General features: G+C 45.5%; 1 protein-coding gene across 3 annotated transcripts in view; it reads right to left on the reverse strand.

Annotated features, from left to right (window-relative positions):
* The window catches only part of LOC132836419 (probable G-protein coupled receptor 139), a 79,659-nt gene extending 62,157 nt beyond the window's left edge, over positions 1–17,502 (reverse strand). For 2 of the 3 annotated variants that reach the window (XM_060855878.1, XM_060855877.1), the window contains exon 1: positions 17,363–17,502. The gene's annotated coding sequence lies outside the window, so the exon portion shown is untranslated. The remainder of the gene's footprint in view (positions 1–17,362) is intronic. The other variant, XM_060855876.1, reaches the window with a different exon arrangement.
* Between the last annotated feature and the right edge of the window lie 7,649 nt (positions 17,503–25,151).

The following is a 25,151-nucleotide window of genomic DNA, read 5'->3' on the forward strand; positions in this document are numbered from 1 at the left end:
AGAACAGGGGCAGGAATGGCTGTTGCAGGTTCCAGAGTTTAAATGTTTTAGCAGGGTCAGAGATGTGGGTAAAAGAGGGGGAGGTGTGGCATTGCTTGTCAAGGATAGTATTACAGCGGTGGAAAGGACGATGGAGGAAGACTTGCCATGTGAGGTAGTTTGGGCTGAGGTTAGAAATAGGAAAGGTGAGGTCACCCTGTTAGGAGTTTTCTACAGGCCTCCTAATAGTCCGAGAGAAGTAGAGGAAAGTATTGCGAGGATGATTCAGGAGAAGAGTGAAAGTAGCAGGGTGGTTGTTATGGGGGACTTTAACTTCCCAGATATTGACTGGGAAAGCTATAGCTCGAGTTCATTAGATGGGTCGGTGTTTGTCCAATGTGTGCAGGAGGGTTTCCTGACACAATATGTAGACAGGCCAACAAGAGGTGAGGCTATACTGGATTTGGTTCTAGGTAATGAACCAGGCCAGGTGTTAGACTTGGAGGTAGGTGAGCACTTCGGGGACAGTGACCACAACTCGGTGACTTTTACTCTAGTGATGGAGAGGGATAAGTGTGCACTGCAGGGCAAGAGTTATAGCTGGGGGCAGGGAAATTATGATGCGGTGAGGCATGACTTAGGATGCGTGGATTGGAAAAATAGGCTTCAAGGGAAGAACACAAATGATATGTGGAGATTGTTCAAGGGACAGCTATTGAGTGTCCTTGATAAGTATGTACCAGTCAGGCAGGGAGTAAAGGGTCTTGTGAGGGAGCCGTGGTTTAATAAGGAATTGGAATCCCTTGTGAAAGGGAAGAGGACAGCCTATGTAAAGATGAGGTGTGAAGGTTTAGTTGGGGCGATTGAGAGTTATAAGGTAGCCAGGAAGGATCTAAAGAGAGAGCTAAGAGCAGCGAGAAGGGGACATGAAAAGTCCTTAGTTGGTAGGATTAGGGAAAACCCAAAGGCTTTCTATAGGTATGTCAGGAATAAAAGGATGACTAGAGTAGGTATCGGTCCAGTCAAGGATAGTAATGGGAAGTTGTGCGTGGAGGCGGAGGAGATTGGAGAGACATTAAATCAATACTTTTCATCAGTATCACTCAGGAACAGGACACTGTTGCTGATGTGAATATTGAGTGACAAGTGATTAGAATGGATGGCCTTGAGGTGTGTAGGGAAGAGGTCTGGGGAATACTGGAAAGGATGAAAATAAATAAGTCCCCTGGGCCTGATGGCATTTATCCTAAGATCCTCTGGGAAGCTAGGGAGGAAATAGCGGAGCCATTGGCCTTGATTTTTATGTCGTCATTGTCTACGGGAATAGTGCCAGAAGACTGGAGGAAAGCGAATGTGGTCCCCTTATTCAAGAAGGGGAGTAGGGATAGCCCGAGTAACTATAGGCCAGTGAGTCTCACTTCTGTTGTGGGCAAAGTCTTAGAGAGAATTGTAAGGGATAGGATTTATGAACATCTGGATAGGAATAACGTGATCAAGGATAGTCAGCATGGTTTTGTGAAGGGCAGGTCGTGCCTCACAAACCTTATTGAGTTCTTTGAGGAGGTGACCAAGGAAGTGGACGAGGGTAAAGCAGTAGATGTGGTGTATATGGATTTTAGTAAGGCGTTCGATAAGGTTCCCCATGGTAGGCTCCTGCAAAAAATACGGAGGTATGGCATTGAGGGGGAGTTGGAGGTTTGGATTAGGAATTGGCTGGCTGGAAGAAGACAGAGGGTAGTAGTTGATGGTAAAGGTTCATCTTGGAGTGCAGTTACTAGCGGTGTTCCGCAAGGATCTGTTTTGGGACCATTGCTGTTTGTCATTTTTATAAATGACCTAGAGGAGGGGCTTGAAAGCTGGGTGAGCAAGTTTGCAGATGACACGAAAGTCGATGGAGTTGTGGACAGCGAAGAAGGATGTGGCAGGTTACAGCGGGATATAGATAAGTTGCAGAGCTGGGCAGAAAGGTGGCAAATGGAGTTCAATGTAGCTAAGTGTGAAGTCATTCACTTTGGTAGGAGTAACAAGAAGATGGATTACTGGGCTAATGGTAGGCTACTTGGTAGTGTGGATGAGCAGAGGGATCTTGGTGTCCATCTACACAGATCTCTGAAAGTTGCCACCCAGATAAATAGTGCTGTGAAGAAGGCATATGGTGTACTGGGCTTTATTGGTAGAGGAATTGAGTTCCGGAGTCCTGAGGTCATGTTACAGTTGTATAAGACTCTGGTGCGGCCTCATCTGGAGTATTGTGTGCAGTTTTGGTCGCCATACTGTAGGAAGGACGTGGAGGCATTGGAACGAGTGCAAAGGAGGTTTACCAGGATGTTGCCTGGCATGGTAGGAAGATCGTATGAGGAAAGACTGAGGCACTTGGGGCTGTTCTCATTGGAGAAAAGAAGGTTTAGGGGAGATTTGATAGAGGTGTACAAGATGATTAGGGGTTTAGATAGGGTTGACAGTGAGAACCTTTTTCTGCTAATGGAGTCAGCTGTTACTAGGGGACACAGCTTTAAATTAAGGGGTGGTAGGTATAGGACAGATGTTAGGGGTAGATTCTTTACTCAGCGGGTTGTGAGTTCATGGAATGCCCTGCCAGTAGCAGTGGTGGACTCTCCCTCTTTATGGTCTCATTTAAGCGGGCATTGGATAGGCATATGGAGGTTATTGGGCTAGTGTAGGTTAGGTACAACATCGAGGGCCGAAGGGCCTGTACTGCACTGTATTTTTCTATGTTCTATTTTTCTATGTTCTATGAATAGTTGTAGTGACAGTGTGGGTGGGACTGACTGCATCCTGATATTCAGACTCAGCTGGACCTCTTGACTCCATCTCAGCTCAGCGTCTTCCTGTTTCTCCCAGACTGTCCCTTCAGGCGTGCCATTAACGTAATGTCTCAGTTGATGTACTTGTCTGATGATTGCGGTTTCTGACATCCAATCCTATCCCTTAACCCCACGACTGAGAGGTTGAGAGCATTTTGATCCTGTTTTCGAACCTGGCCAACTCTCCTGCTCTCTGCAGTGGGTTTCTCCAGATGTTTTACCTTCTCATGGTCTTGAGGGGCTCATTTGTCCTGAGGAAATGTTCTAAAGCTAGTATCCCCTTTTGTTTTTAACTTCCTCCCAGGCAATGTGCTGTCCTGTAACTGTGCCAAGCTGATTCCCAGTTTGGATTCTTACGCAACAGTCAGCGATGCCACCGTTTTAATTGTTCTTTCTGCCAATGAGAAAATTCATCAACTGGCCAATGCCGGCCTCCACCAGAGGATTCGCTCCCACCTGCGTTAGTGTTCATTGCCTGATAATGTTTTATTAGTGAAATCACAACCTGCGCTGTGGTTGTAGAAGTCTGGCCGCTTCAATCCATCTTGAATAATCAGCAGGTTAGGGACAGGAGATGTCCCGAGTGATATTATCAGCAGGTTAGGGACAGGCGATGGCCCTAGTGATATTATCAGCAGGTTAGGGACAGGAGATGGCCTTAGTGATATTATCAGCAGGTTAGGGACAAGCGATGGCCCCAGTGATATTATCAGCAGATTAGGGACAGGCGATGGCCCTAGTGATATTATCAGCAGGTTAGGGACAGGCGATGGCCCCAGTGATATTATCAGCAGGTTAGGGACAGGCGATGGCCCTAGTGATATTATCAGCAGGTTAGGGACAGGAGATGGCCCTAGTGATATTACCAGCAGGTTAGGGACAGGAGATGGCCCGAGTGATATTATCAGCAGGTTAGGTACAGGAGATGGCCCTAGTGATATTATCAGCAGGTTAGGGACAGGCGATGTCCCGAGTGATATTATCAGCAGGTTAGGGACAGGAGATGGTCCGAGTGATATTATCAACAGATTAGGGACAGGCGATGACCCCAGTGACATTATCAGCATGTTAGGGACAGGAGATGGCCTGAGTGATATTATCAGCAGGTTAGGGACAGACGATGTCCCTAGTGATTATATCAGCAGGTTAGGGACAGGCGATGGCCCTAGTGATATTATCAGCAGGTTAGGGACAGGCGATGGCCCTAGTGATATTATCAGCAGGTTAGGGACAGGCGATGGCCCTAGTGATATTATCAGCAGGTTAGGGACAGACGATGGCCCTAGTGATATTATCAGCAGGTTAGGGACAGGCGATGGCCCAAGTGATATTATCAGCAGGTTAGGGACAGGAGATGGCCCTAGTGATTATATCAGCAGGTTAGGGACAGGCGATGGCCCTAGTGATATTATCAGCAGGTTAGGGACAGACGATGGCCCTAGTGATATTATCAGCAGGTTAGGGACAGGCGATGGCCCGAGTGATATTATCAGCAGGTTAGGGACAGACGATGGCCCTAGTGATATTATCAGCAGGTTAGGGACAGGCGATGACCCTAATGATATTATCAGCAGGTTAGGGACAGGAGATGGCCCGAGTGATATTATCAGCAGGTTAGGGACAGGAGATGGTCCGAGTGATATTATCAGCAGATTAGGGACAGGCGATGACCCCAGTGACATTATCAGCAGGTTAGGGACAGGAGATGGCCTGAGTGATATTATCAGCAGGTTAGGGACAGGCGATGGCCCGAGTGATATTATCAGCAGGTTAGGGACAGGCGATGGCCTGAGTGATATTATCAGCAGGTGAGGGACAGGAGATGGCCCGAGTGATATTATCAGCAGGTTAGGGACAGGAGATGGCCCGAGTGATATTATCAGCAGGTGAGGGACAGGCGATGGCCCGAGAGATATTATCAGCAGGTTAGGGACAGATGATGGCCCTAGTGATATTATCAGCAGGTTAGGGACAGGCGATGGCCCGAGTGATATTATCAGCAGGTGAGGGACAGGAGATGGCCTGAGTGATATTATCAGCAGGTTAGGGACAGACGATGTCCCTAGTGATTATATCAGCAGGTTAGGGACAGGCGATGGCCCTAGTGATATTATCAGCAGGTTAGGGACAGGCGATGGCCCTAGTGATATTATCAGCAGGTTAGGGACAGACGATGGCCCTAGTGATATTATCAGCAGGTTAGGGACAGGAGATGGCCCTAGTGATTATATCAGCAGGTTAGGGACAGGCGATGGCCCTAGTGATATTATCAGCAGGTTAGGGACAGACGATGGCCCTAGTGATATTATCAGCAGGTTAGGGACAGGCGATGGCCCGAGTGATATTATCAGCAGGTTAGGGACAGACGATGGCCCTAGTGATATTATCAGCAGGTTAGGGACAGGCAATGGCCCGAGTGATATTATCCGCAGGTTAGGGACAGGCGATGACCCTAATGATATTATCAGCAGGTTAGGGACAGGAGATGGCCCGAGTGATATTATCAGCAGGTTAGGGACAGGCGGTGACCCTAATGATATTATCAGCAGGTTAGGGACAGGAGATGTCACTAGTGATATTATCAGCAGGTTAGGGACAGGAGATGGCCCGAGTGGTATTATCAGCAGGTTAGGGACAGGAGATGGCCCGAGTGATATTATCAGCAGATTAGGGACAGGCGGTGACCCTAATGATATTATCAGCAGGTTAGGGACAGGAGATGTCGCTAGTGATATTATCAGCAGATTAGGGACAGGAGATGGCCCTAGAGATATTATCAGCAGGTTAGGGACAGGCGATGTCCCAAGTGATATTATCAGCAGGTTAGGGACAGGCGATGGCCCTAGTGATATTATCAGCAGGTTAGGGACAGGCGATGTCCCAAGTGATATTATCAGCTGGTTAGGGACAGGCGATGGCCCTAGTGGTATTATCAGCAGATTAGGGACAGGAGATGGCCTGAGTGATATTATCAGCTGATTAGGGACAGGAGATGGCTCGAGTGATATTATCAGCAGGTTAGGGACAGGCGATGGCCCCAGTGACATTATCAGCAGGTTAGGGACAGGAGATGGCCCTAGTGATATTATCAGCAGGTTAGGGACAGGAGATGGCCCTAGTGATATTATCAGCAGGTTAGGGACAGGCGATGGCCCGAGTGATATTATCAGCAGGTTAGGGACAGGCGATGTCCCGAGTGATATTATCCGCATGTTAGGGACAGGAGATGGCCCGAGTGATATTATCAGCAGGTTAGGGACAGGCGATGTCCCGAGTGGTATTATCAGCAGGTTAGGGACAGACGATGTCCCTAGTGATTATATCAGCAGGTTAGGGACAGGCGATGGCCCTAGTGGTATTATCAATAGACTATTAATCCAGAGACCCAGGTAATATTCTGCAAAGAATCCCGTAAACCCAACGTATTCACTCGCATCCTTTAGGGTTAAGCAAATCTGCCATATGATGACTATATTCCATAAATGATTTGTTTTGAAAAAAACTAAGACTAAATATACCCTTCAGTCTAATATCAAATAAATCCATCGGTAGCCTTTCCCATGGCCTGTCTGTAAATCTTGATAAAATCATTGGCTTGCAGGCATTTGAATGTGCATGGCACACATTCGACTTGACAAAATGTATCCTGTATGTCTTTCGGAAAGCTAATTGATGTGCTTTATGATTCCTAGATGTCATCCAAGGAGGTTGAGTTGGATTTCTCCTTGCAAGACCTTGGTACAACCATTCTATTCATTTGAATAAACAAGAAGAGTTTTTGGGCACTCTTCCACAATTGTCAAATGTTGTTTCTGCACATGGTAATTTTGCTGGATTATGTCATCATCATAGAATCTCTATGTGTGGGATCAGGCCCTTCGGTCCAATGGGTCCACACCCGCCCTCCAAATAGCATCCCACCGAGAGTCACCCCTTTATTCCATCCCTGTAACCCTGCATTTCCCATGGCTCATCCACCTTACTTACACATCCCTGGATACTATCAGCAATTTACCATAGCCAATCCACCTAACCTGCACATCTTTGGGAAGAACTGGAGCACCCAGACACAGGGAGAACGTGCAAACTCTACACAGTCACCCGAGGCTGGAATCAAACCCGGGTCCCTGGTGCTGAGAGTGGTCTGGCCTTGTACAGTCCCTATCAGATCGTTGAACTGCATAAATTTGTCTGAGCTTGCTCTGAATTTCCAGTAAGTTAGTTCTATGTTCTTCATAAATAAAAGATATTCTTCCTGTCCTTGATCTGCTGCTGCTCTCCCGAGTGTATCTGCCATTCCTTTTTATCTTGCTTGGAACAGTCATAACACATCAGCCGAAGCCTGAATCTTTGGATGTGCAGTCATCTTTGATATTTCTTTCAGTCCCAACAATATTACCAAAACCTTTGCTCCATCACAACTATTTCGACCCTGAGAGGTAGTTTGCGAATTCTTTACTGTCCAATGGAGCTGCTACTAATGCTTCCTTCTGTAATGATTATATGCCTCTGTTAGCTGCAAGAGGATCAGGTCTAGGAACTAAATATCCAAAGAGACATGTCCTGTCGAAAGGACAGGCAGGTGGGCAGGGGGGATGGGGTTGCCTTGTGAGTAAGAAATGAACTTAAACCAACAGCAAGAAGTGATGTAGAGCTGGAATCTGTGTGGGTAGAGTGAGGAAGGGCAAAGGGATGAAGAGTCTAATGGGAGTTGTGTACAGGCCTCCTAGCAGCAGTCAGGGTGTGGGGAAGGAATTAAATCAGGAGATAGAAAAGGTATGTAAGAAAGGCACAACTCCGATAATCCTGCGGCTGGACTGGAAAGGTCAGGCTGGGTGGATCTCAAGAAACGGAATTCATGAAATGTCTGCAAGATTTGTTTGGAACAGCTTGTGATAAAATCCAGGGAATAGGTGATTTGGGAATGTTGTGAGCAGTTTTGGGCCCCGTACCGAAGGAAGGGTGTGCTGGCATTGGGAGGTTCACAAGAATGGTCCTGTGCATATGGGGCTTGCGGTATGGGGAGTGGTTGAGGACTTTGGTATTTACACAGTGATGTTTGGAAGGATAAGGGGGGGGATCTGATTGAATGTTACAGAATACTCAGAGGCCTGCATACAGCGGAGGTGGAGAAGATGTTACCACTGGTAACGGAGACTAGGACCCAAGGGCAGAGTCTCAGAGTGAAGGGATGACCCTTTCGAACTGAGACAAGGAGGAATTTCCTCAGCCAGAAGGTGGGGTATCTGTGGAACTCATTGCTGCAGAGGGCTGTGGGGGTCAAGACATTAAGTGTATTGAAGACAGAGATAATAGGTTCTTGATTGGGAAGGGGATCAGGGGTTGTGGGGACTGGGCAGGACAATGCAGTTTAGAAACATATCAGCCATGGTCAAATGGTGGAGCAGATTTGATGGTCTAATTCTGTTCTGATACCTTGTAGTCTGTTCAGTCGCTGCCAAAGCTGTTGACATAAAATAAACAGGCTTGAGTTTGAGTTGAATAGGGAATGCTTTTCATCCCATGGATTGTGCATCTGTGGCTGCAGTGTTGAACAAGCCTGGAATCTATCACATGAAAGCATCAATAGAAAGTAGCTTCTCTTTCATCATTTTGGAAGCTACAATCCTTTTCTAACTCCAAAGGTATTGTTGGCTTTTATTCAAGAGCTTTCCATGGATTAAATAAGACTGGCTAACTTGGGGAAAAACTTACGCACTATCGAGCCAAACAATCACTCTTGTCTTCCTTGGATCCACCATGAGGATTCATTCAAGGGGTGAGGCCATCATTGGCCAAGCTGAAATGCCCAGAGGACAGTCAACCAAACTGCTTGGGTCTGGAGTTACCTGTCGGCGGTTTCCTTCCATAATGACATCAGCAAACCTGATGCGTTTTTCCGACAATTGGCACTGGATTCGTGGTCCTCATTTAGCTCGTAATTCCAGGTTTTTATTGAATTCAAATTCCATCACCAGCCGTGGCAGGATTTCAACCTAAGTCCTCAGAACATTACACTACATCTCGGGATTAACAGTCCAGTGAGTCTCTAGATTAACAATCCAGTGAGTCTCTAGATTAACAGTCCAGTGAGTCTCTGGACTAACAGTCCAGCGAGTCTCTGGATTAACAGTCCAGCGAGTCTCTGGATTAACAGTCCAGCGAGTCTCTGGATTAACAGTCCAGCAAGTCACTGGATTAACAGTCCAGTGAGTCTCTGGATTAACAGTCCAGTGTTTCTAGATTAACAGTCCAGTGAGTCTCTAGATTAACAGTCCAGCTAGTCTCTAGATTAAAAATCCAATGAGTCTCTGGATTAACAGTCCAGTGAGACTCTGGATTAACAGTCCAGTGAGACTCTGGATTAACAGTCCAGTGAGTCACAAGATTAACAGTCCAGTGAGTCTCTGGATTAACAGTCCAGTGAGTCTCTGGATTAACAGTCGAGCGAGTCTCTGGATTAAAAATCCAGTGAGTCTCTAGATGAACAGTCCAGTGAGTCTCTGGATTAACAGTCCAGTGAATCTCTGGATTAACAATCCAGTGAGTCTCTAGATGAACAGTCCAGTGAGTCTCTGGATTAACAGTCCAGTGAGTCTCTGGATTAACAGTCGAGCGAGTCTCTGGATTAAAAATCCAGTGAGTCTCTAGATGAACAGTCCAGTGAGTCTCTGGATTAACAATCCAGTGAGTCTCTAGATGAACAGTCCAGTGAGTCTCTGGATTAACAGTCCAGTGAGTCTCTGGATTAACAATCCAGTGAGTCTCTAGATGAACAGTCCAGTGAGTCTCTAGATTAACAATCCAGTGAGTCTCTGGATTAACAGTCCAGCGAGTCTCTGGATTAACAGTCCAGCGAGTTTCTGGATTAACTGTCAAGTGAGTCTCTGGATTAACAGTCCAGTGAGTCTCTGGATTAACTGTCAAGTGAGTCTCTGGATTAACAGTCCACAAGTCTCTGGATTAACAGTCCAGTGAGTCTCTAGAATAGATTAGATTAGATTAGATTACTTACAGTGTGGAAACAGGCCCTTCGGCCCAACAAGTCCACACCGACCCGCCGAAGCGCAACCCATCCATACCTCTACATTTACCCCTTACCTAACACTACGGGCAATTTAGCATGGCCAATTCACCTGACCCGCACATCTTTGGATTGTGGAAGGAAACCGGAGCACCTGGAGGAAACCCACGCAGATACGGGGAGAATGTGCAAACTCCACACAGTCAGTCGCTTGAGTCGGGAATTGAACCCGACCAGTCCAGTAAATCACTGGATTAACAGTCCAGCGAGTCACTGGATTAACAGTCCAGCGATAATACCACCAGGCCAGAGCCACCCTGAATTGCCCCAGAAAAGCAACCATGGTTCTAGGGAATTTGCATTTCCCAGCATTGGCAATACCGTTATTTTATAATGCGCATGACACGTCCTTGATCATTTTGTCTTGTTCCATTTTCATTTTACCATGTTCTGTGGTAACCATCCATCTGCTAAATATTTCCCTGTTTCCCTTCCACTCGAAACATGGCCCTTTGGAAATCTTGAAGGTGTTATCAATAGTCAGCACTTTTGACCGTTGGTCCAAGAGTATCTGTTAAAACCCACTGTTCACATCCAGTTTTGTGAAAACTTGCCTGTTGCCAATTTTGCCGATCTGCCTTCAACAGATACCATAGGCTTCAAACTACTTTGTTCAATTGAGATCTGCACCCAGTCAGGTCTCCAGGTTTCTGGGGAACATTTACTAGCCTTTAGCATCATTTTTATCAGTTCTGTCACAGGCAACCTAACTCCAACTTCAATCACGCTGCCTAACTGAGAATTTACTTTTCCCATCTAAGGATGAGGAATTTTCCTCAGAGTCCAATAACATATGGGTTTAGCACCTTCTTGCAGAGAAATGTGATACTCTCATAGAACATAGAACAATACAGCACAGAACAGGCCCTTCGGCCCACGATGTTGTGCCGAACATTTGTCCTAGCTTAAGCACCTATCCATGTAGCTATCCAATTGCCGCTTAAAGGTCACCAATGATTCTGCCTCTGCCTCTGCCACTCCCACAGGCAGCGCATTCCATGCCCCCACCACTCTCTGGGTAAAGAACCTACCCCTGACATCCCCCCTATACCTTCCACCCTTCACCTTAAATTTATGTCCCCTTGTAACACTCTGTTGTACCCGGGGAAAAAAGTCTCTGACTGTCTACTCTATCTATTCCTCTGATCATCTTATAAACCTCTATCAAGTCACCCCTCATCCTTCACGGTTCCAATGAGAAAAGGCCTAGCACTCTCACACTATCCTCATATGACCTATTCTCCATTCCAGGCAACATCCTGGTAAATCTCCTCTGCACCCTCTCCAAAGCTTCCATATTTTTCCTAAAATGAGGCGACCAGAACTGCACACAGTATTCCAAATGTGGCCTTACCAAGGTCTTATCACTCTACCCTATCCCATCATCATCCATGTGTCTATCCGAGGATTGTTTAAGTGCCTCTAATGTGGCTGAGTTAACTACATTAGCAGACAGGGCATTCCACGCCCTTACCAGTCCTGGTGTTCTGAAAGCTTGTGCTTCCAATTAAACCTGCTGGACTCTAACCTGGTATTGTGTGATTTTTAACTTATGCCTACGTCCAAGTCGTTTATAGAAATGACAAACAGCAATGGTCCCAAACAGATCCTTGTGGCACACTACTAGTAACCGGACTCCGGGCTGAGTAATTTCCATCAAACACTTCTTACAGAAAGCCAGTTTCTAATTCAAACTGCTAAATCACCCACAATTCCATGCCTCCACGTTTTCTCCAGTAGCCTTCCATGAGGAACCTTATCAAAGGCTTTCCTGAAGTCCATGTATACCATGTCAACTGCCACATGCTTGGTCACCTTCTCAAAATGAGGTTTGTGAGACACGACCTGCCCTTGACGAATCCATGTTGACTATTTCCAATCAAATTGTTGCTTGCTAGATGATTATAAATCCTATTTCTTATTATCCTTTCCAAAAACTTTTCCTGCAGCAGACCTAAGGTTCACTGGTCTATAATTACCTGGTCATCTCTACTGCCCTTCTTGAATAAGGGCACAACATTTACAATCTTCCAATCCTCTGGTACTAAACTTTTAGACAATGGCAACTCAAAGATCAACGTCAAAGACTCGGCCATCTCCTTGCTAGCTTCCCAGAGAATTCTCAGAAAAATCCCATCTGGCCCAGGGGACTTATTTACTTTCACACCTTCTAGAATTGATAACACCTCCTCCTTACTAATCCCAATCCTTTCAAGTCTAATAGCCCATATCTCAGTCTTCTCTACAATAGTCTCCTTTTCCTGAGTGATGAGAAATGTTCGTTTAGCACCACTTGGATCTCCACAGGATCCATACATACTTCCCTCTTCTGTCTTTGAGAGGCCCTATTCCTACCCTAGTCGTCCTTTTATTCCTCACATATCTCTAGAAAGCTTTAGGGTTCTCCTTTATTCTACCTGCTAATGACTGTTCATGTCCCTCCTTGCTCTTGTTAACCTTCTCTTTAAATCCTTTCCAGCTACTCTGTAACTCTCCATCGCCTCATCTGAACCATTTTGCCTCAATGTCACATAAGCCTCCTTCTTCTGCTTAACAAGAGATACAATTTCTTTAGTAAACCATGGTTCCCTGACCTTAGCAAACTGTTGCTTGCCTCAGTTTACCTCAACTCGCTTCAGTTTACCGACACCTTTGAACAGCTTTGCAAATTTTTGTCAAAATTCTCTTCCGTATTTGTTTTGAAGAGCCGTATCCACTCTTTGTAAAGATGAATGCATGCTTTTCTGCTCAATAATGAGATATTCTGAATCCATCAAACATATGGTGTTTGATCCTTTGAGTCAGCTTTGTGGTAATTTGCCCATGTAGTTGAAGATTAATGCCTCCTGAAGCTTCCATTTTGGTGTGAGCTGTTCTAATTCTCTCAGACTCCAACTATGACAAGCTGGCTGTCGGCACTGACGCAACTCTTCCTGGGTCACATTGAAATTCTGTTTCAAGCTTTGGTACCTCCAGTTGATGGCCCAGATACTGCTTTGACTCTCTTTGACTTCACCGAAGAATCCTGTCTTCATGCTTTGCCTCTTTCTTTAAAGTCTTAACTTTTTTCCTTATTTTATGATTTTCATTTGTCTGTTGGTTTTCCTTTCACAGGACCTTTTGGACGCTTGTGAGGTCATGTCAGTTTACAACATTCTCTGAGGTTCTCCAATCGGCCACAGCTAGAGCACTTAGCTCCTCCTGGTGGACATTCTGATTCAAGCCATGTCTTGTATAACTGAAGATAACTGAGGATGTTTTCTCCTGCTCTTTCAGTGGGCTTTTAGGAGGGTAATGATGCCATCTATGGACTTACCCATCTGACCATATCAGGAAATTCCCCAAGTTTCCTCACAGTGCTGACTGACTATACACCCTGTTTTCTGGTTATTTTTGGATTGGAGCAAGTTTGATAACTTCACATCCCTGATATCAACTACTGATTAGATTAGACTTACAGTGTGGAAACAGGCCCTTCGGCCCAACAAGTCCACACCGACCCGCCGAAGTGCAACCCACCCATACCCCTACATTTACCCCATTACCTAACACTATGGGCAATTTAGCATGGCCAATTCACCTGACCCGCACATCTTTGGACTGTGGGAGGAAACCGGAGCACCCAGAGGAAACCTACGCAGACACGGGGAGAACGTGCAAACTCCACACAGTCTGTCGCCTGAGTCGGGAATTGAACTTGGGTCTCAGGCGCTGTGAGGCAGCAGTGCTAACCACTGTGCCACCGTGCCGCCCATCAGTCTCTAAATAACTCCCCATCAAAGCCCTCTCCTTATAATATCTGGCTAGATGATATAAATCCATTTTAAAGGATACCATTAACTCTCTCAAATGCTGAAATTGCTGCACAAATCGCACCCAATCTATCACAAAATTGTTTTTGGAGGGGCAAATGCAATGTGTTGAATGCTTTAATCAATGCACGGCTCTGTAGTGGTTTCTTTTCCACATTACCTTACCAGAACACTGGCAGCTAATGGACCCACAGCATATCAAAACATTCTGACTTGGTGCTGCACACAACCTGAAGCCATTCTGGAGCACTGAAATTGCCACTTTCAGAGCTCCCACTCTGGCCTCATTGTGGGCTTACCACATTATCAAATAGTTGAGGTAATGATAAAGTCTTTACAGGAGCTGCTATCCCTGATGACCTGGTGAGGACCTGGCTTTTTCCTTGTTACTGTTGAAGCATTCCAACTGTCTGTTTTTACTTCCCAGAGGATTGTTGGCTTGTGACTCGGCTTTGAAACTTTCCAGTTTTTGTTTTCTCCTACCCATTACTGCAGTCACAGTTTTCTGAGGCCTTAGGAAATTCAGCATGTCTACAAGGACCCTCACCACCCTTTACAAGTGCACCAGAGAAAGCATTCTATCCACGTGCATAACGGCCTGATACGGCAACTGTTCTGCCCAGAACCATAAGAAACTACAGAAAGTTGTGAGCACAGCCCAAACCATCCCGGAAGCCAACCTCCCTTCCAGTGACTCCATTTACACCTCCCATTGTTGTGGAAAGGCCACCCACACCATCAAAGGCCCCTCCCATCCCTGGTAATACCCTCTTCGAACCTATTCTGTCGAGCAGAAGATACAGAAGCTTGAACACACGCACCAACAGGTTCAAGAACAGCCTCTTCCCTGCTGTTACTAAGCTGCTGAACAGACCTCTCAAACTTCAAATCAAATGTTGACATTGACTTGTGCACCTCCTGTGCAGTGTAACCTTGTAAGCCTCACTATGTCTAAGCAATTTGTGACCTGTATGTCCTTGTTTGCTACAATCTGCCTGCACTGCTCGCAAAGCTAAACTTTTCACTGTACCCAGGTACATGTGACAACAACACATCAAATCCACTCAAGTCAAAGTCTTCTCCTTTTCTAGATTTCCTCTTTCCCCTCAATGTCTCCTGAGGTCTTGTCTTGCCACTGGACTCTTCCAGCATTTTACCCAGCAACACTTCTGAAACTTTCAGAAGTCCTATTCCTGCCTCTGGAGTTTTCTCTTTTCAGCTATGTCTCTTAGTCTCTTTTAATGTCAGGTTTCTGGCTGTGGAGGTTTGCTCCCACCACTGCAACCTTGCTCCACCTTGTACGATAACCCAACAGTGTGAACTGCACAACAACGTACTAGTCTGGGCTGCCTTGGGCTGTGGGTGTCTGCACATTCCCTTTATCTCAGGCTGTTTCCACCTTACAATGAAATAAGGATCTTCAATATCTTTACGTCCTGTAACACACTTCCATTTACATTTGTAGGTGACCAAATGCAGCTCTTCCTGACCTCAGTCATGAAATCAGCTTTATCATCATGACTTACTCACTCAACAACAGCCTGCAAATCTACGGCAATAACCTTGACTCTTCAAATGAGAGCTGGCGTGGTGCTCAAGTCCTGGGTTCAAGTCCCTCCTGCTCCAGAAGTGTCTCATCACCATCTCTGAGCAGGTTGATTGATTTAAAGCTAGTTGGGATTGCTCTCTCAGGTTAATAGGGAGCAGCCTTAATTATAAGGTGTGGCCTCCCAAGGTGCAGTGAGGAAGACCTGTATCTGAGGTCTTTTCATTGGAGTTAAATGGGGGTCCGTTCAGTTATTGGACTGTCCTAGTACCTCAAATAGAGTATATGTAAATATGATCTGGCACAAGTAAGCGATGCCTTTGGTTTGTTTGTTGGATAGGGTCAAACTCCAATGTTAGTTTTTCTTCGTCGTATGTTACTGTATAGAACTATGCATGTACATACAGTCATTTCTTCTATAATGTGACAATCGCATTCCTGTGTGATCCTCCGCTATACAAAAATACAACTAACACTTAGAGTGTTGGTGATCTCATCACAGTACACCCAACACACGTTTTACAAGCTCGCATTTTAGAAACAGCGTTCCCTGTTCATCAATCACATTACAGCCAATTCACGTTGACAAAAGATACTTTATAGCAGAACTGACTATACACTTTTTTAAGAGTAAAGTTTATTTTTGGAAATAAAACATGTGGCCTCCCAAGCTGTTCAGGTGAAAGGTTATTAGGAGTGAGCAACAAATGCTGGACTCATCAGTAACACCAACTCCCACCAACAAATCATGGAAACAAAACTTGGAATGCCTTAAAAGCACCACGATCATTTTAGCAGGGGCAAAACTGAATGGAAATAATATTTTGAAGAAAACACGTTTCTACCAATGTATCGATGGTTGGAAATGTGGAGAATGGGGGTGGAAATGTACCACTCAGGAGTTAAAATCTCAGCTCTTGTGAGGAACTCTCACAACAGTTTGAGTAATTAGTTTCAGCAGAGTAACAGAGCCAGTGAGTTAGCATTTCGAAGGGCATGGAACTGCCAGAGAACTGGTGGATGCTGAAACAAGCTGCAGCTCTAACAAAGACACATCCAGTCTTGAAAGCTAGTGTGCTTCCAAATAAACCTGTTGGACTATAACCTGGTGTTGTGTGATTTTTAACTTTAAACTTGAAACGTTAGCTTGCTCTCTCTCTCTCACTCTCCATGGACGCTGTCTGACCCACTGTGATCTCCAGCATTTGTTGTTTTCAGTACAGATTCCAGCACCGCAGTAATTTTGCTCCTGTGTAGGGTTTTGAGGGAAATGGGGCTAGATTAATTTCGGATATTTGGTCAGCATTTGGTCATTGGCGGGTCTGTTTCTGAGCTCTACAGGTCTATGACTCCATGTATAAATCAGGAGAAATCAAGTCCACTGAACAGCAGAACTGCTTCCAAATCATGTTGACAATGTCACATTAAAACGGCTTTAATACAAAAGGGGACAGTTACATATCAATTTTATTTTGCCTTTGGTTAAACAATGCAGTGGGAACCCTGGGTCCATTTTGATGGGGGTTTTGGGGGTAAGCTGCGGGCTTACTTATTCAGGGTCCCAGACAACAAGATGTTCCTTTAACAGAGAGCCAGAGTCAGCAGGAACACAAACAGGCACTAGTCCCAGACTGGGGTGGGGAATCTCACCGTCCAGGCCAACACCTTCCTGTCAGTGTGGAGCCGTTTCACCGAGAACAGGCAGCCAGGTAAGCTAGTACACCCGGGATGGGGATCAGGGAAGTTCCGGGCCCCTGTGGGATCCTCGGCGGCTTTAGACTCACTCTCTCACTCCCCAAGTGTGGAAAAGTGCGAGATAGAGCTGCCTGGTGTGAGAGAGGGAGACTCCTCTCTCTCTCACACACACACAGATAAATCCTGATTCTCAGACACGCACCAGAAATAAAACAAAAACACCCCAAAACCTCACCCAAACAGCATGGAAATCGCCCCCACTCACACCCTGACACATTGTTAGGGAGACCTAACTCTTAAAACCCCTTCTGCCAAATCGTCAACTTTCATTCATTTGTAATACCACGAGTTAAGATTTGTTTTTAAAAATCGAATTTCAATCTCACCGAAGTAACCAACTTCTACCAAAGGGGTCTCTTACCTGTTTCCGAGTTGATGCAGCGTGATCTTCCCGGGAAAGGATTACTGATAATCCTCTCTCTCTCTGGCTTTCTCGAAGTGACAGCTCCCAGTGTGAGTCCCTGCGCCTCCCTCCCTCTCCTTCCGCTCGCTCAGTCTCTCTCTCTCTCTAGTCACAAGGCGATTGAAGGAACACATCCCACCCTGAGCCCCCATCCTGGCAGAGCCGGAAAGTGGGCGGTTAAACAAAGGCAGAACATGCCGCAGCAACTTGCAGCATCGCTACACACACACACAAGGAGAGGGAGAGAGTGTCTGTGTGTAAATGATCTGGGACACCAATCTCCATAACACACACCAAACATTGGGAGCACTTTCAGAAATCTCAGATCAAAAGTGCTAAAGGTATTTTCTCTCTTTCCCAAAATCAAGAAAAATGTTATTGAATGTATTTTCCAGCAAACTATGTTTTTTTGCATTTCCAATTAAGTTCAGAAAGTAATTTTAAATGTGCAGCACTGGTATAAAATATTGAACTATTTACTGATGGTTCAATTTTCCTTTCTGACTAAGTAATTGGAAAAAGGGGAATCAGACAGATGTATAATCACTGGTGATTTGCCTAGGGCTTTTCCCCAGGGTAGGGAAGAATAAAGCTAAAGGCTTTAAGGTGAGAGGGGCAAGATTTAAAAGGGACCAATGGGGCAACCTTTTCACACAGAGGGTGGTGTGTGTGTATGGAATGAGCTGCCGGAGGAAGTGGTGGAGGCTGGTACAATTTCAGCATTTAAAAGGCACCTGGATGGGTACATGAATAGGAAGGGTTTAGAGGGACATGGGCCAAATGCTGGCAGATGGAACTAGATTAATTTTGGATACATGGTCAGCATGGACGAGTTGGACCGAAGGGTCTGTTTCCATGTTCTATAACTCAAAGACACTATGACACTGCCAAGTCAATTTTGCCCATTTCACACAATCTCCACAGAGTTCTGTTTTAATCTGGCATTACTGAGTGAGGAAGGATTCATCAATCATATGATACTATGGTTTTGCAGTCATGGAGTATCTGGGAAACAGTGATCATATCATTTTTTATATATTCACTATTACATTGAGCTCAAAAGTGACCTAATTAAATCCGAAATCGGAACAAGACAAGCTCTATAGCTCAGAGGGTCACTGATATAACTGCTGAGTTTCTCCAGTTCTTTTCCATCTTGTTTCATTGTTCTTTGTTTGTTTTAGGTATGAGAGATAAATTGGGACACAAGATTAAATGAGAAGACTTTGGATAAGAAATGACAAAACAATTGCCAATTTGCAGTGAATGTACCTTCCTTTGGAAAATAAAGCTCAAGAGAAAATTGGTCCATCTGTGGCTAATGAGTGAAGTTAATGAGAATATTGTGTTAAAGAGAGAAGTTGATAATGTTGCTAAAAAGAACAACATGCCCTAATGATTAGGAGGTGGGTAGAATTCAGCAAAGGAGGACCAACACATTGACTGGAGGAACAGATTGACTGGCCAAAGGTAAACCAACAGATGCTAAATGCTTCGATCAATGTTAAAAAAAGGTGATTGGCAAAAATGGATGTGGTTCCCTTGGAGGTAGAGGCAGGAGAAATTATAACGAGGAATAAGGAAATAGCACACAGAAAATGGTGTCTATCTTCAAAGTAGAAGACACCAAAAACATTTCAAAGATCATGGGCAAACCAAAGGTTTGATGAAGTCAACTATTCAACCAGACATATTGTACTGAACAAGTGAATGTGACTAAGCTGACAAATCCAATGACAATGCACCTCTGACCATAGCTCTAGGGTTTAAAAGAGGCAGCTACAGAGAAAGTGGATCTGTTGGCTTTGGTCTTTTGGAGTTTCCTGGTTTTAGGAATGGTCTCCCATGATTGGAAGTTAGCAAATGTAAGAAAGGAGGGAGAGAGAAACCTGGGAATAACAGGTCAGTTAGCAGAGATCAATTGTAGGGAAAATGTTGGAACCTATTTGTTAGGGATACAGTAATAGGGCATGGTGGATTAAGCAAGGTCAACAGTGATTTATAAAAGTGGGTTGATGGGGACATGTTGGGAGGATGTCTCCACAGTGTGGAGTCTACAGCTAGGGGAGCACGGTGCCAGAATTAGGGCGTTGCTCATTTAGTGCTGAGGAGAATTTTGGGAAGGTTGTGACTCTTTGGAATTCTTTCTACCAAAGGAACGTGGATAATCAGTTGTCAAGTATCCTTGAGACAGAAACTGATAAGGCATCAAAGAATATAGCATAGAACAGGAGGTGGACATTTCTCAGTCATTCACAGGGCAGAGACATTGATGACAGCACCTGTATTTATTGTCCATTCCTAATTGCCCTCAAGAAGATGTCGTGAACTGCCTTCTTCAACTACGGTCGTCACGGGGGCAGGGGGTAGGGACACCCATTACGCTACTGGCAAGGAATTTCCAGGATTTCCACCCAGTGATAGTGAAGAAAGAGCAAAATATGATGTGTGGCTTGGAAGGGAACTTGCAGATGTTCTTGTGTATCTGCTACTTTTACCTTTCTCGATGATAGAGGTTGAGAGTGTGGAAGGTGTTATTAAAGGAGCTTTGGTGAGTAGCTGCATAGCTGTAAATGACACACTGCTACCACTGTGTGTAGTGATGAAGGGAGAGAATGGTTAAGATGGTGAATAGAGTGCCAATTAAGTGGGCTACCCACCTTGAGCATCTTGAAAGTTGTTAGATCTGCTAATGAGGTGGTAGATTTAAAATAGAGATGAGGAGAAATTTCTTCTCTCAAATGGTTGTGAATCTTTGCAATCCGCACCCCACCCCACTCAGAGTGGGTGACAGGGTGGCTCAGTGGTTAGCACTACTGTCTCACAGCACCCCCGCCCCCTCCCACTCAGAGTGAGTGACAGGGTGGCTCAGTGGTTAGCACTACTGTCTCACAGCACCAGGGACCTGGGTTTTATTCCATCCTCGAGCAACTATCTGTGTGGAGTTTGCATGTTTTCCCTGTGTCTGCGTGAGTTTGCTCTGCTTTCATCCCGCATCCTGAAGAAGGGCTTATGCCCCAAAACGTCGAATCTCCTGTTCCTTGGATGCTGCCTGACCTGCTGCGCTTTTCCAGCAACACATTTTCAGCTTTCATCCCACAGCCCAAAGATATGCAGACTAGGTGGGTTAGCCATGGGGGAATGTAGAGGTGTGTCTGGGGGGAATGTAGGGGTGTGTCTGGGTGGAATGCTGTTCAGAGGGCCAGTGTGGATTGATGGGCTGAATGCCGTGCTTCCACACTGTAGGGATAGTGTGAGAGTGTTGTGGATTCTTTTTTCTCTCTCTCTCTCTCTCTCTTTCATACTTATCCAGGCTGACTCTCAGTGCAGCTCCAGGAGATTACTTCGTTTGCAGAACATTGTCTCAATTAGATTAGACTAGACTAGACTAGACTTACAGTGTGGAAACAGGCCCTTCGGCCCAACAAGTCCACACCGACCCGCCGAAGCGCAACCCACCCATACCCCTACATCTACCCCTTACCTAACACTACGGGCAATTTAGCATGGCCAATTCACCTGACCTGCACATCTTTGGACTGTGGGAGGAAACCAGAGCACCCGGAGGAAACCCACACAGACACGGGGAGAACGTGCAAACCCCAGTCAGTCAGTCGCCTGAGTCGGGAGAGTTGTGTCTGCAAATGTGTTGCTGGTCAAAGCACAGCAGGTTAGGCAGCATCTCAGGAATAGAGAATTCGACGTTTCGAGCATAAGCCCTTCATCAGGAATAAGAGAGAGAGAGCCAAGCAGGCTGAGATAAAAGGTAGGGAGGAGGGACTAGGGGGAGGGGCGATGGAGGTGGGATAGGTGGAAGGAGGTCAAGGTGAGGGTGATAGGCCGGAGTGGGGTGGGGGCGGAGAGGTCAGGAAGAGGATTGCAGGTTAGGAGGGCGGTGCTGAGTTGAGGGAACCGACTGAGACAAGGTGGGGGGAGGGGAAATGAGGAAGCTGGAGAAATCTGAATTCATACCTTGTGGTTGGAGGGTTCCCAGGCGGAAGATGAGGCGCTCCTCCTCCAGCCGTCGTGTAGTTGTGTTCTGCCGGTGGAGGAGTCCAAGGACCTGCATGTCCTCGGTGGAGTGGGAGGGGGAGTTAAAGTGTTGAGCCACGGGGTGATTGGGTTGGTTGGTTCGGGCGGCCCAGAGGTGTTCTCTGAAGCGTTCCGCAAGTAAGCGGCCTGTCTCACCAATATAGAGGAGGCCACATCGGGTGCAGCGGATGCAATAGATGATGTGTGTGGAGGTACAGGTGAACTTGTGGCGGATATGGAAGGATCCCTTGGGGCCTTGGAGGGAAGTGAGTGTGGAGGTGTGGGTGCAAGTTTTACATTTCCTGCGGTTGCAGGGGAAGGTGCCGGGGGTGGAGGTTGGGTTGGTGGGGGGTGTGGATCTGACAAGGGAGTCACGAAGGGAGTGGTCCTTGCGGAACGCTGATAGGGGAGGGGAGGGAAATATATCCTTGGTGGTGGGGTCCGTTTGGAGGTGGCGGAAATGGCGGCGGATGATACGTTGTATGCGCAGGTTGGTGGGGTGGTAGGTGAGAACCAGTGGGGTTCTGTCTTGGTGGCGGTTGGAGGAGCGGGGCTCAAGGGCGGAGGAGCGGGAAGTGGAGGAGATGCGGTGGAGGGCATCGTCGATCACGTCTGGGGGGAATCTGCGGTCCTTGAAGAAGGAGGCCATCTGGGCTGTACGGTGTTGGAATTGGTTGTGTGATCAACCATATGATGGAGAGAAACTGGTGCTTTTAGCATCCCATTACTATCCATTGCTCCAGGCCACAACATGCATGCAATGTGCCTGCAGCCACAGTAATTCACACTCTTTGGGTAGAGGGTAGGGATGAGATTGATGACAACAGAATGAGGGAGTTCAAGTCATATTTTGGCCGGGATAGATTTGAAACCTTGCGCTGGAGGACGCAGATGTAAGTCAGACCTACCTTCAGGTACAGAAAGCAGGCAAAGCCTTAAAACACTAGGTTGGAAAGTAGCATTGAAGATATTGGCATCGCATTATTGCATGGCATTCCTCTGCTTTAACAGTGTTCATTTAAAATATGAAGTTTTCAATCTATTATTCCAACACTAATTTAAAACATATTCTTTTGGACCTGTCATGAAAGGATTAAATTCTTATCATTTGGGTATGAAAATGATCGCATACTGCAAACATTCAAAAATAAACACAATGTACGAGAATAAGAATAAAGCTGAACTTTATGTCTTGAGAGGGACTCAAGTTTGTCTTTAGTCTGGGCATTTGCCATTTATTGTAACTTCATTGGACTCTAATTCACTAACCTGCGAATGTTGCTTCAAAATGGACGGTTCAAGCTCATTCCTTGGTTAGCACATGATAATAAAGGAATTTCACTAAGAGCGCCGAACTAATCTGAAAAATGTTCTAAAAGCAACAGATGTAACCTTGCCGCAAATAGCCTACCTACAAATTGGTCTACGTCAGCTCAAGAATAGTACATAGTCATAAAATCCTAAATATGGGAATCTCGGTGTCATTTCTTTGTATATTAAGTAAAATTTATGGCCATCCTAAACCCACAAGTCCAGCTGCGTCAAATCGTAGAGATAAAAATGGGAAAAAAAAGCTTCAAATGCTGAAAGGTTTCAAAGAAAACAATAAACACTGGCTTCAGTCCAAATAACAAGTCAGTGCAACTCACAAGTAATTGGGGGTGGAATGCTTTGTCATGTCCTGTGGGTGCGATTAGGGATTACGTCAATGTAACATCTTTCATTCAACACTTGTTAATTTTCCTTTAGATATTACAACACAGGAAGAAGGCATTGGGCTGGGGCCATTGCTCCTGCATTGTGTTGAAGTGTAAAGAGTTAATTGTCAAACTAGCCGGCAGAGTATTTTCCAATATTTTCTGGGAACTTTGAGATTTCCAGCAACAACAATATTTTTCTTCCCTTCCCTCTGTAGTACTTGCACATGTTTTGAGTAAATATGAAACAGTTGGTTATGTGGAATAGACCGCAGAATAGAGGACCAGATTAAACAGCGAAAGTGTGGCAGCCAGTTGCTCATTCAGTAAATACTGAACAACTCTTTAAGACCCTTCTTCTGTCTCCGTAAAAGTGCATCTCACTGATAGAAGACCAAAGATTCATCTGACTCCATCATGATTTAAATAACCCCATTTTTCATAATTTAGCTGCTTCTGAACTTTTACAGGGACAGTTTGTTAGCCAAATTGGAACAGATATCCACACGACACTATGGTCAATAAATATCTCTGAAATGTTTTTTAACACTACACATTCAAGTTTGACATGAATCACTCATGGTCAATGTTCCCATCATGGATTTCCTTGCCCATAATGAGGGTTCTCAAGGGGATCATTATGGGCTTCGCCACCATATTCCCACCCCCCTTCCCTATTCCCTGTTTACAATCAGCAACCTACAGTCAGACCTTTGGCAGCCAAAAGGTACATGGGTTTGCTTCATATGGTACAGTTTGGCTATTAACCCATGACTTTTCAGCATGCCCACACAGCACACGTACTTCACATCCTTACATTTCTGTTTTAACAAAGGAAGTTGCATTAACCTGACTTCTGATCATATCCGTAGGTCATCAGATTGCAGAGGATGTTGAGAAATGTTGTTGTGCAGAAAGTAGCACTCACTCTGTGGCATTGTAGACCAAAAAGCCTCACTTACTGAAGCAGTTTGTGTCCAAAAACCTAGACTTGGGCTAATGAGTAGCATGTCACAACCGTGCCACCATAGTGCCAGACAATGACCATCCTCAAAAAACAGAGAATCTCATTATCACCCCTTTATGTGAGGTGCCATTACCATTGCTGAATCTCTCACTGCCAACATCCTGGGGTTACCATTGACCAGAAACTAAACTGGACTGGTCATATAAATGCAATGGCTACAAGAACAGACCAGAGGTTAGGAATCCTGCAGTGAGTAACTCACTTCCACACTCCCCAAAGCCTGTCAACCATCTACAAGGCATAAGTCAGGAACGTGATGGAATACTCCCCATATGCCCGGACGAGTGCAGCTTCAATAACACTCAAGAAGCTTAACTCCATTCAGGACAAAGCAGTCCTTCACCTTCACTCATTCCACTACAATCGCTGTAGTGTGCATCATCTGTAAGATGGACTGCAGTTACCCATTGAGGCTCCTTTGACGGCACTTTCCAAGCCGGTGACTTCTAGCGCCAAGAAGGACAAGAACAGCAACTGCATTGGTGCCTAATAAGCAATTCCATCCATTCCAATGAGGTGTGATATAGCTCAGTTCAGGCGCTCGGTGTGGGACTTCCTTGGAGCAGAGCAATTGCTGGACAATAAAAGACCAATGGTCAATGTATTTGACCACCTGTGAATTTGGTCAATGTATAATACAGTGACAATGGAGTTACCGATCAATCAAAACAATTGATAAACTCTACCAGTGAGTTTACAATGTGGGGTGTGATGGTGAACTTTGGCAACCATAGATCCAGTGCCACCTGTTCCCTCCAATGTTTTCTCGGTGTAAGCTGCTGTCACATCCTCACATAACAATGCCTCTTCTTCCTCAGGAGGCTAAGGAAATTCAGCATGTCCATAAGGATCCTCCCCACCTTTTATAGATGCAGCATGGAAAACATTCTATCTGGGTGCGTCACGGCTTGGTACAGCTCTTCCCAGGACCGTCAGAAACTACAGAAAGTTGTGAACACAGCCCAGACCATTACACAAACCAATTTCCCAT

Source organism: Hemiscyllium ocellatum, chromosome 3 (assembly GCF_020745735.1).
Source record: "Hemiscyllium ocellatum isolate sHemOce1 chromosome 3, sHemOce1.pat.X.cur, whole genome shotgun sequence".
NCBI lineage: Eukaryota > Metazoa > Chordata > Chondrichthyes > Orectolobiformes > Hemiscylliidae > Hemiscyllium > Hemiscyllium ocellatum.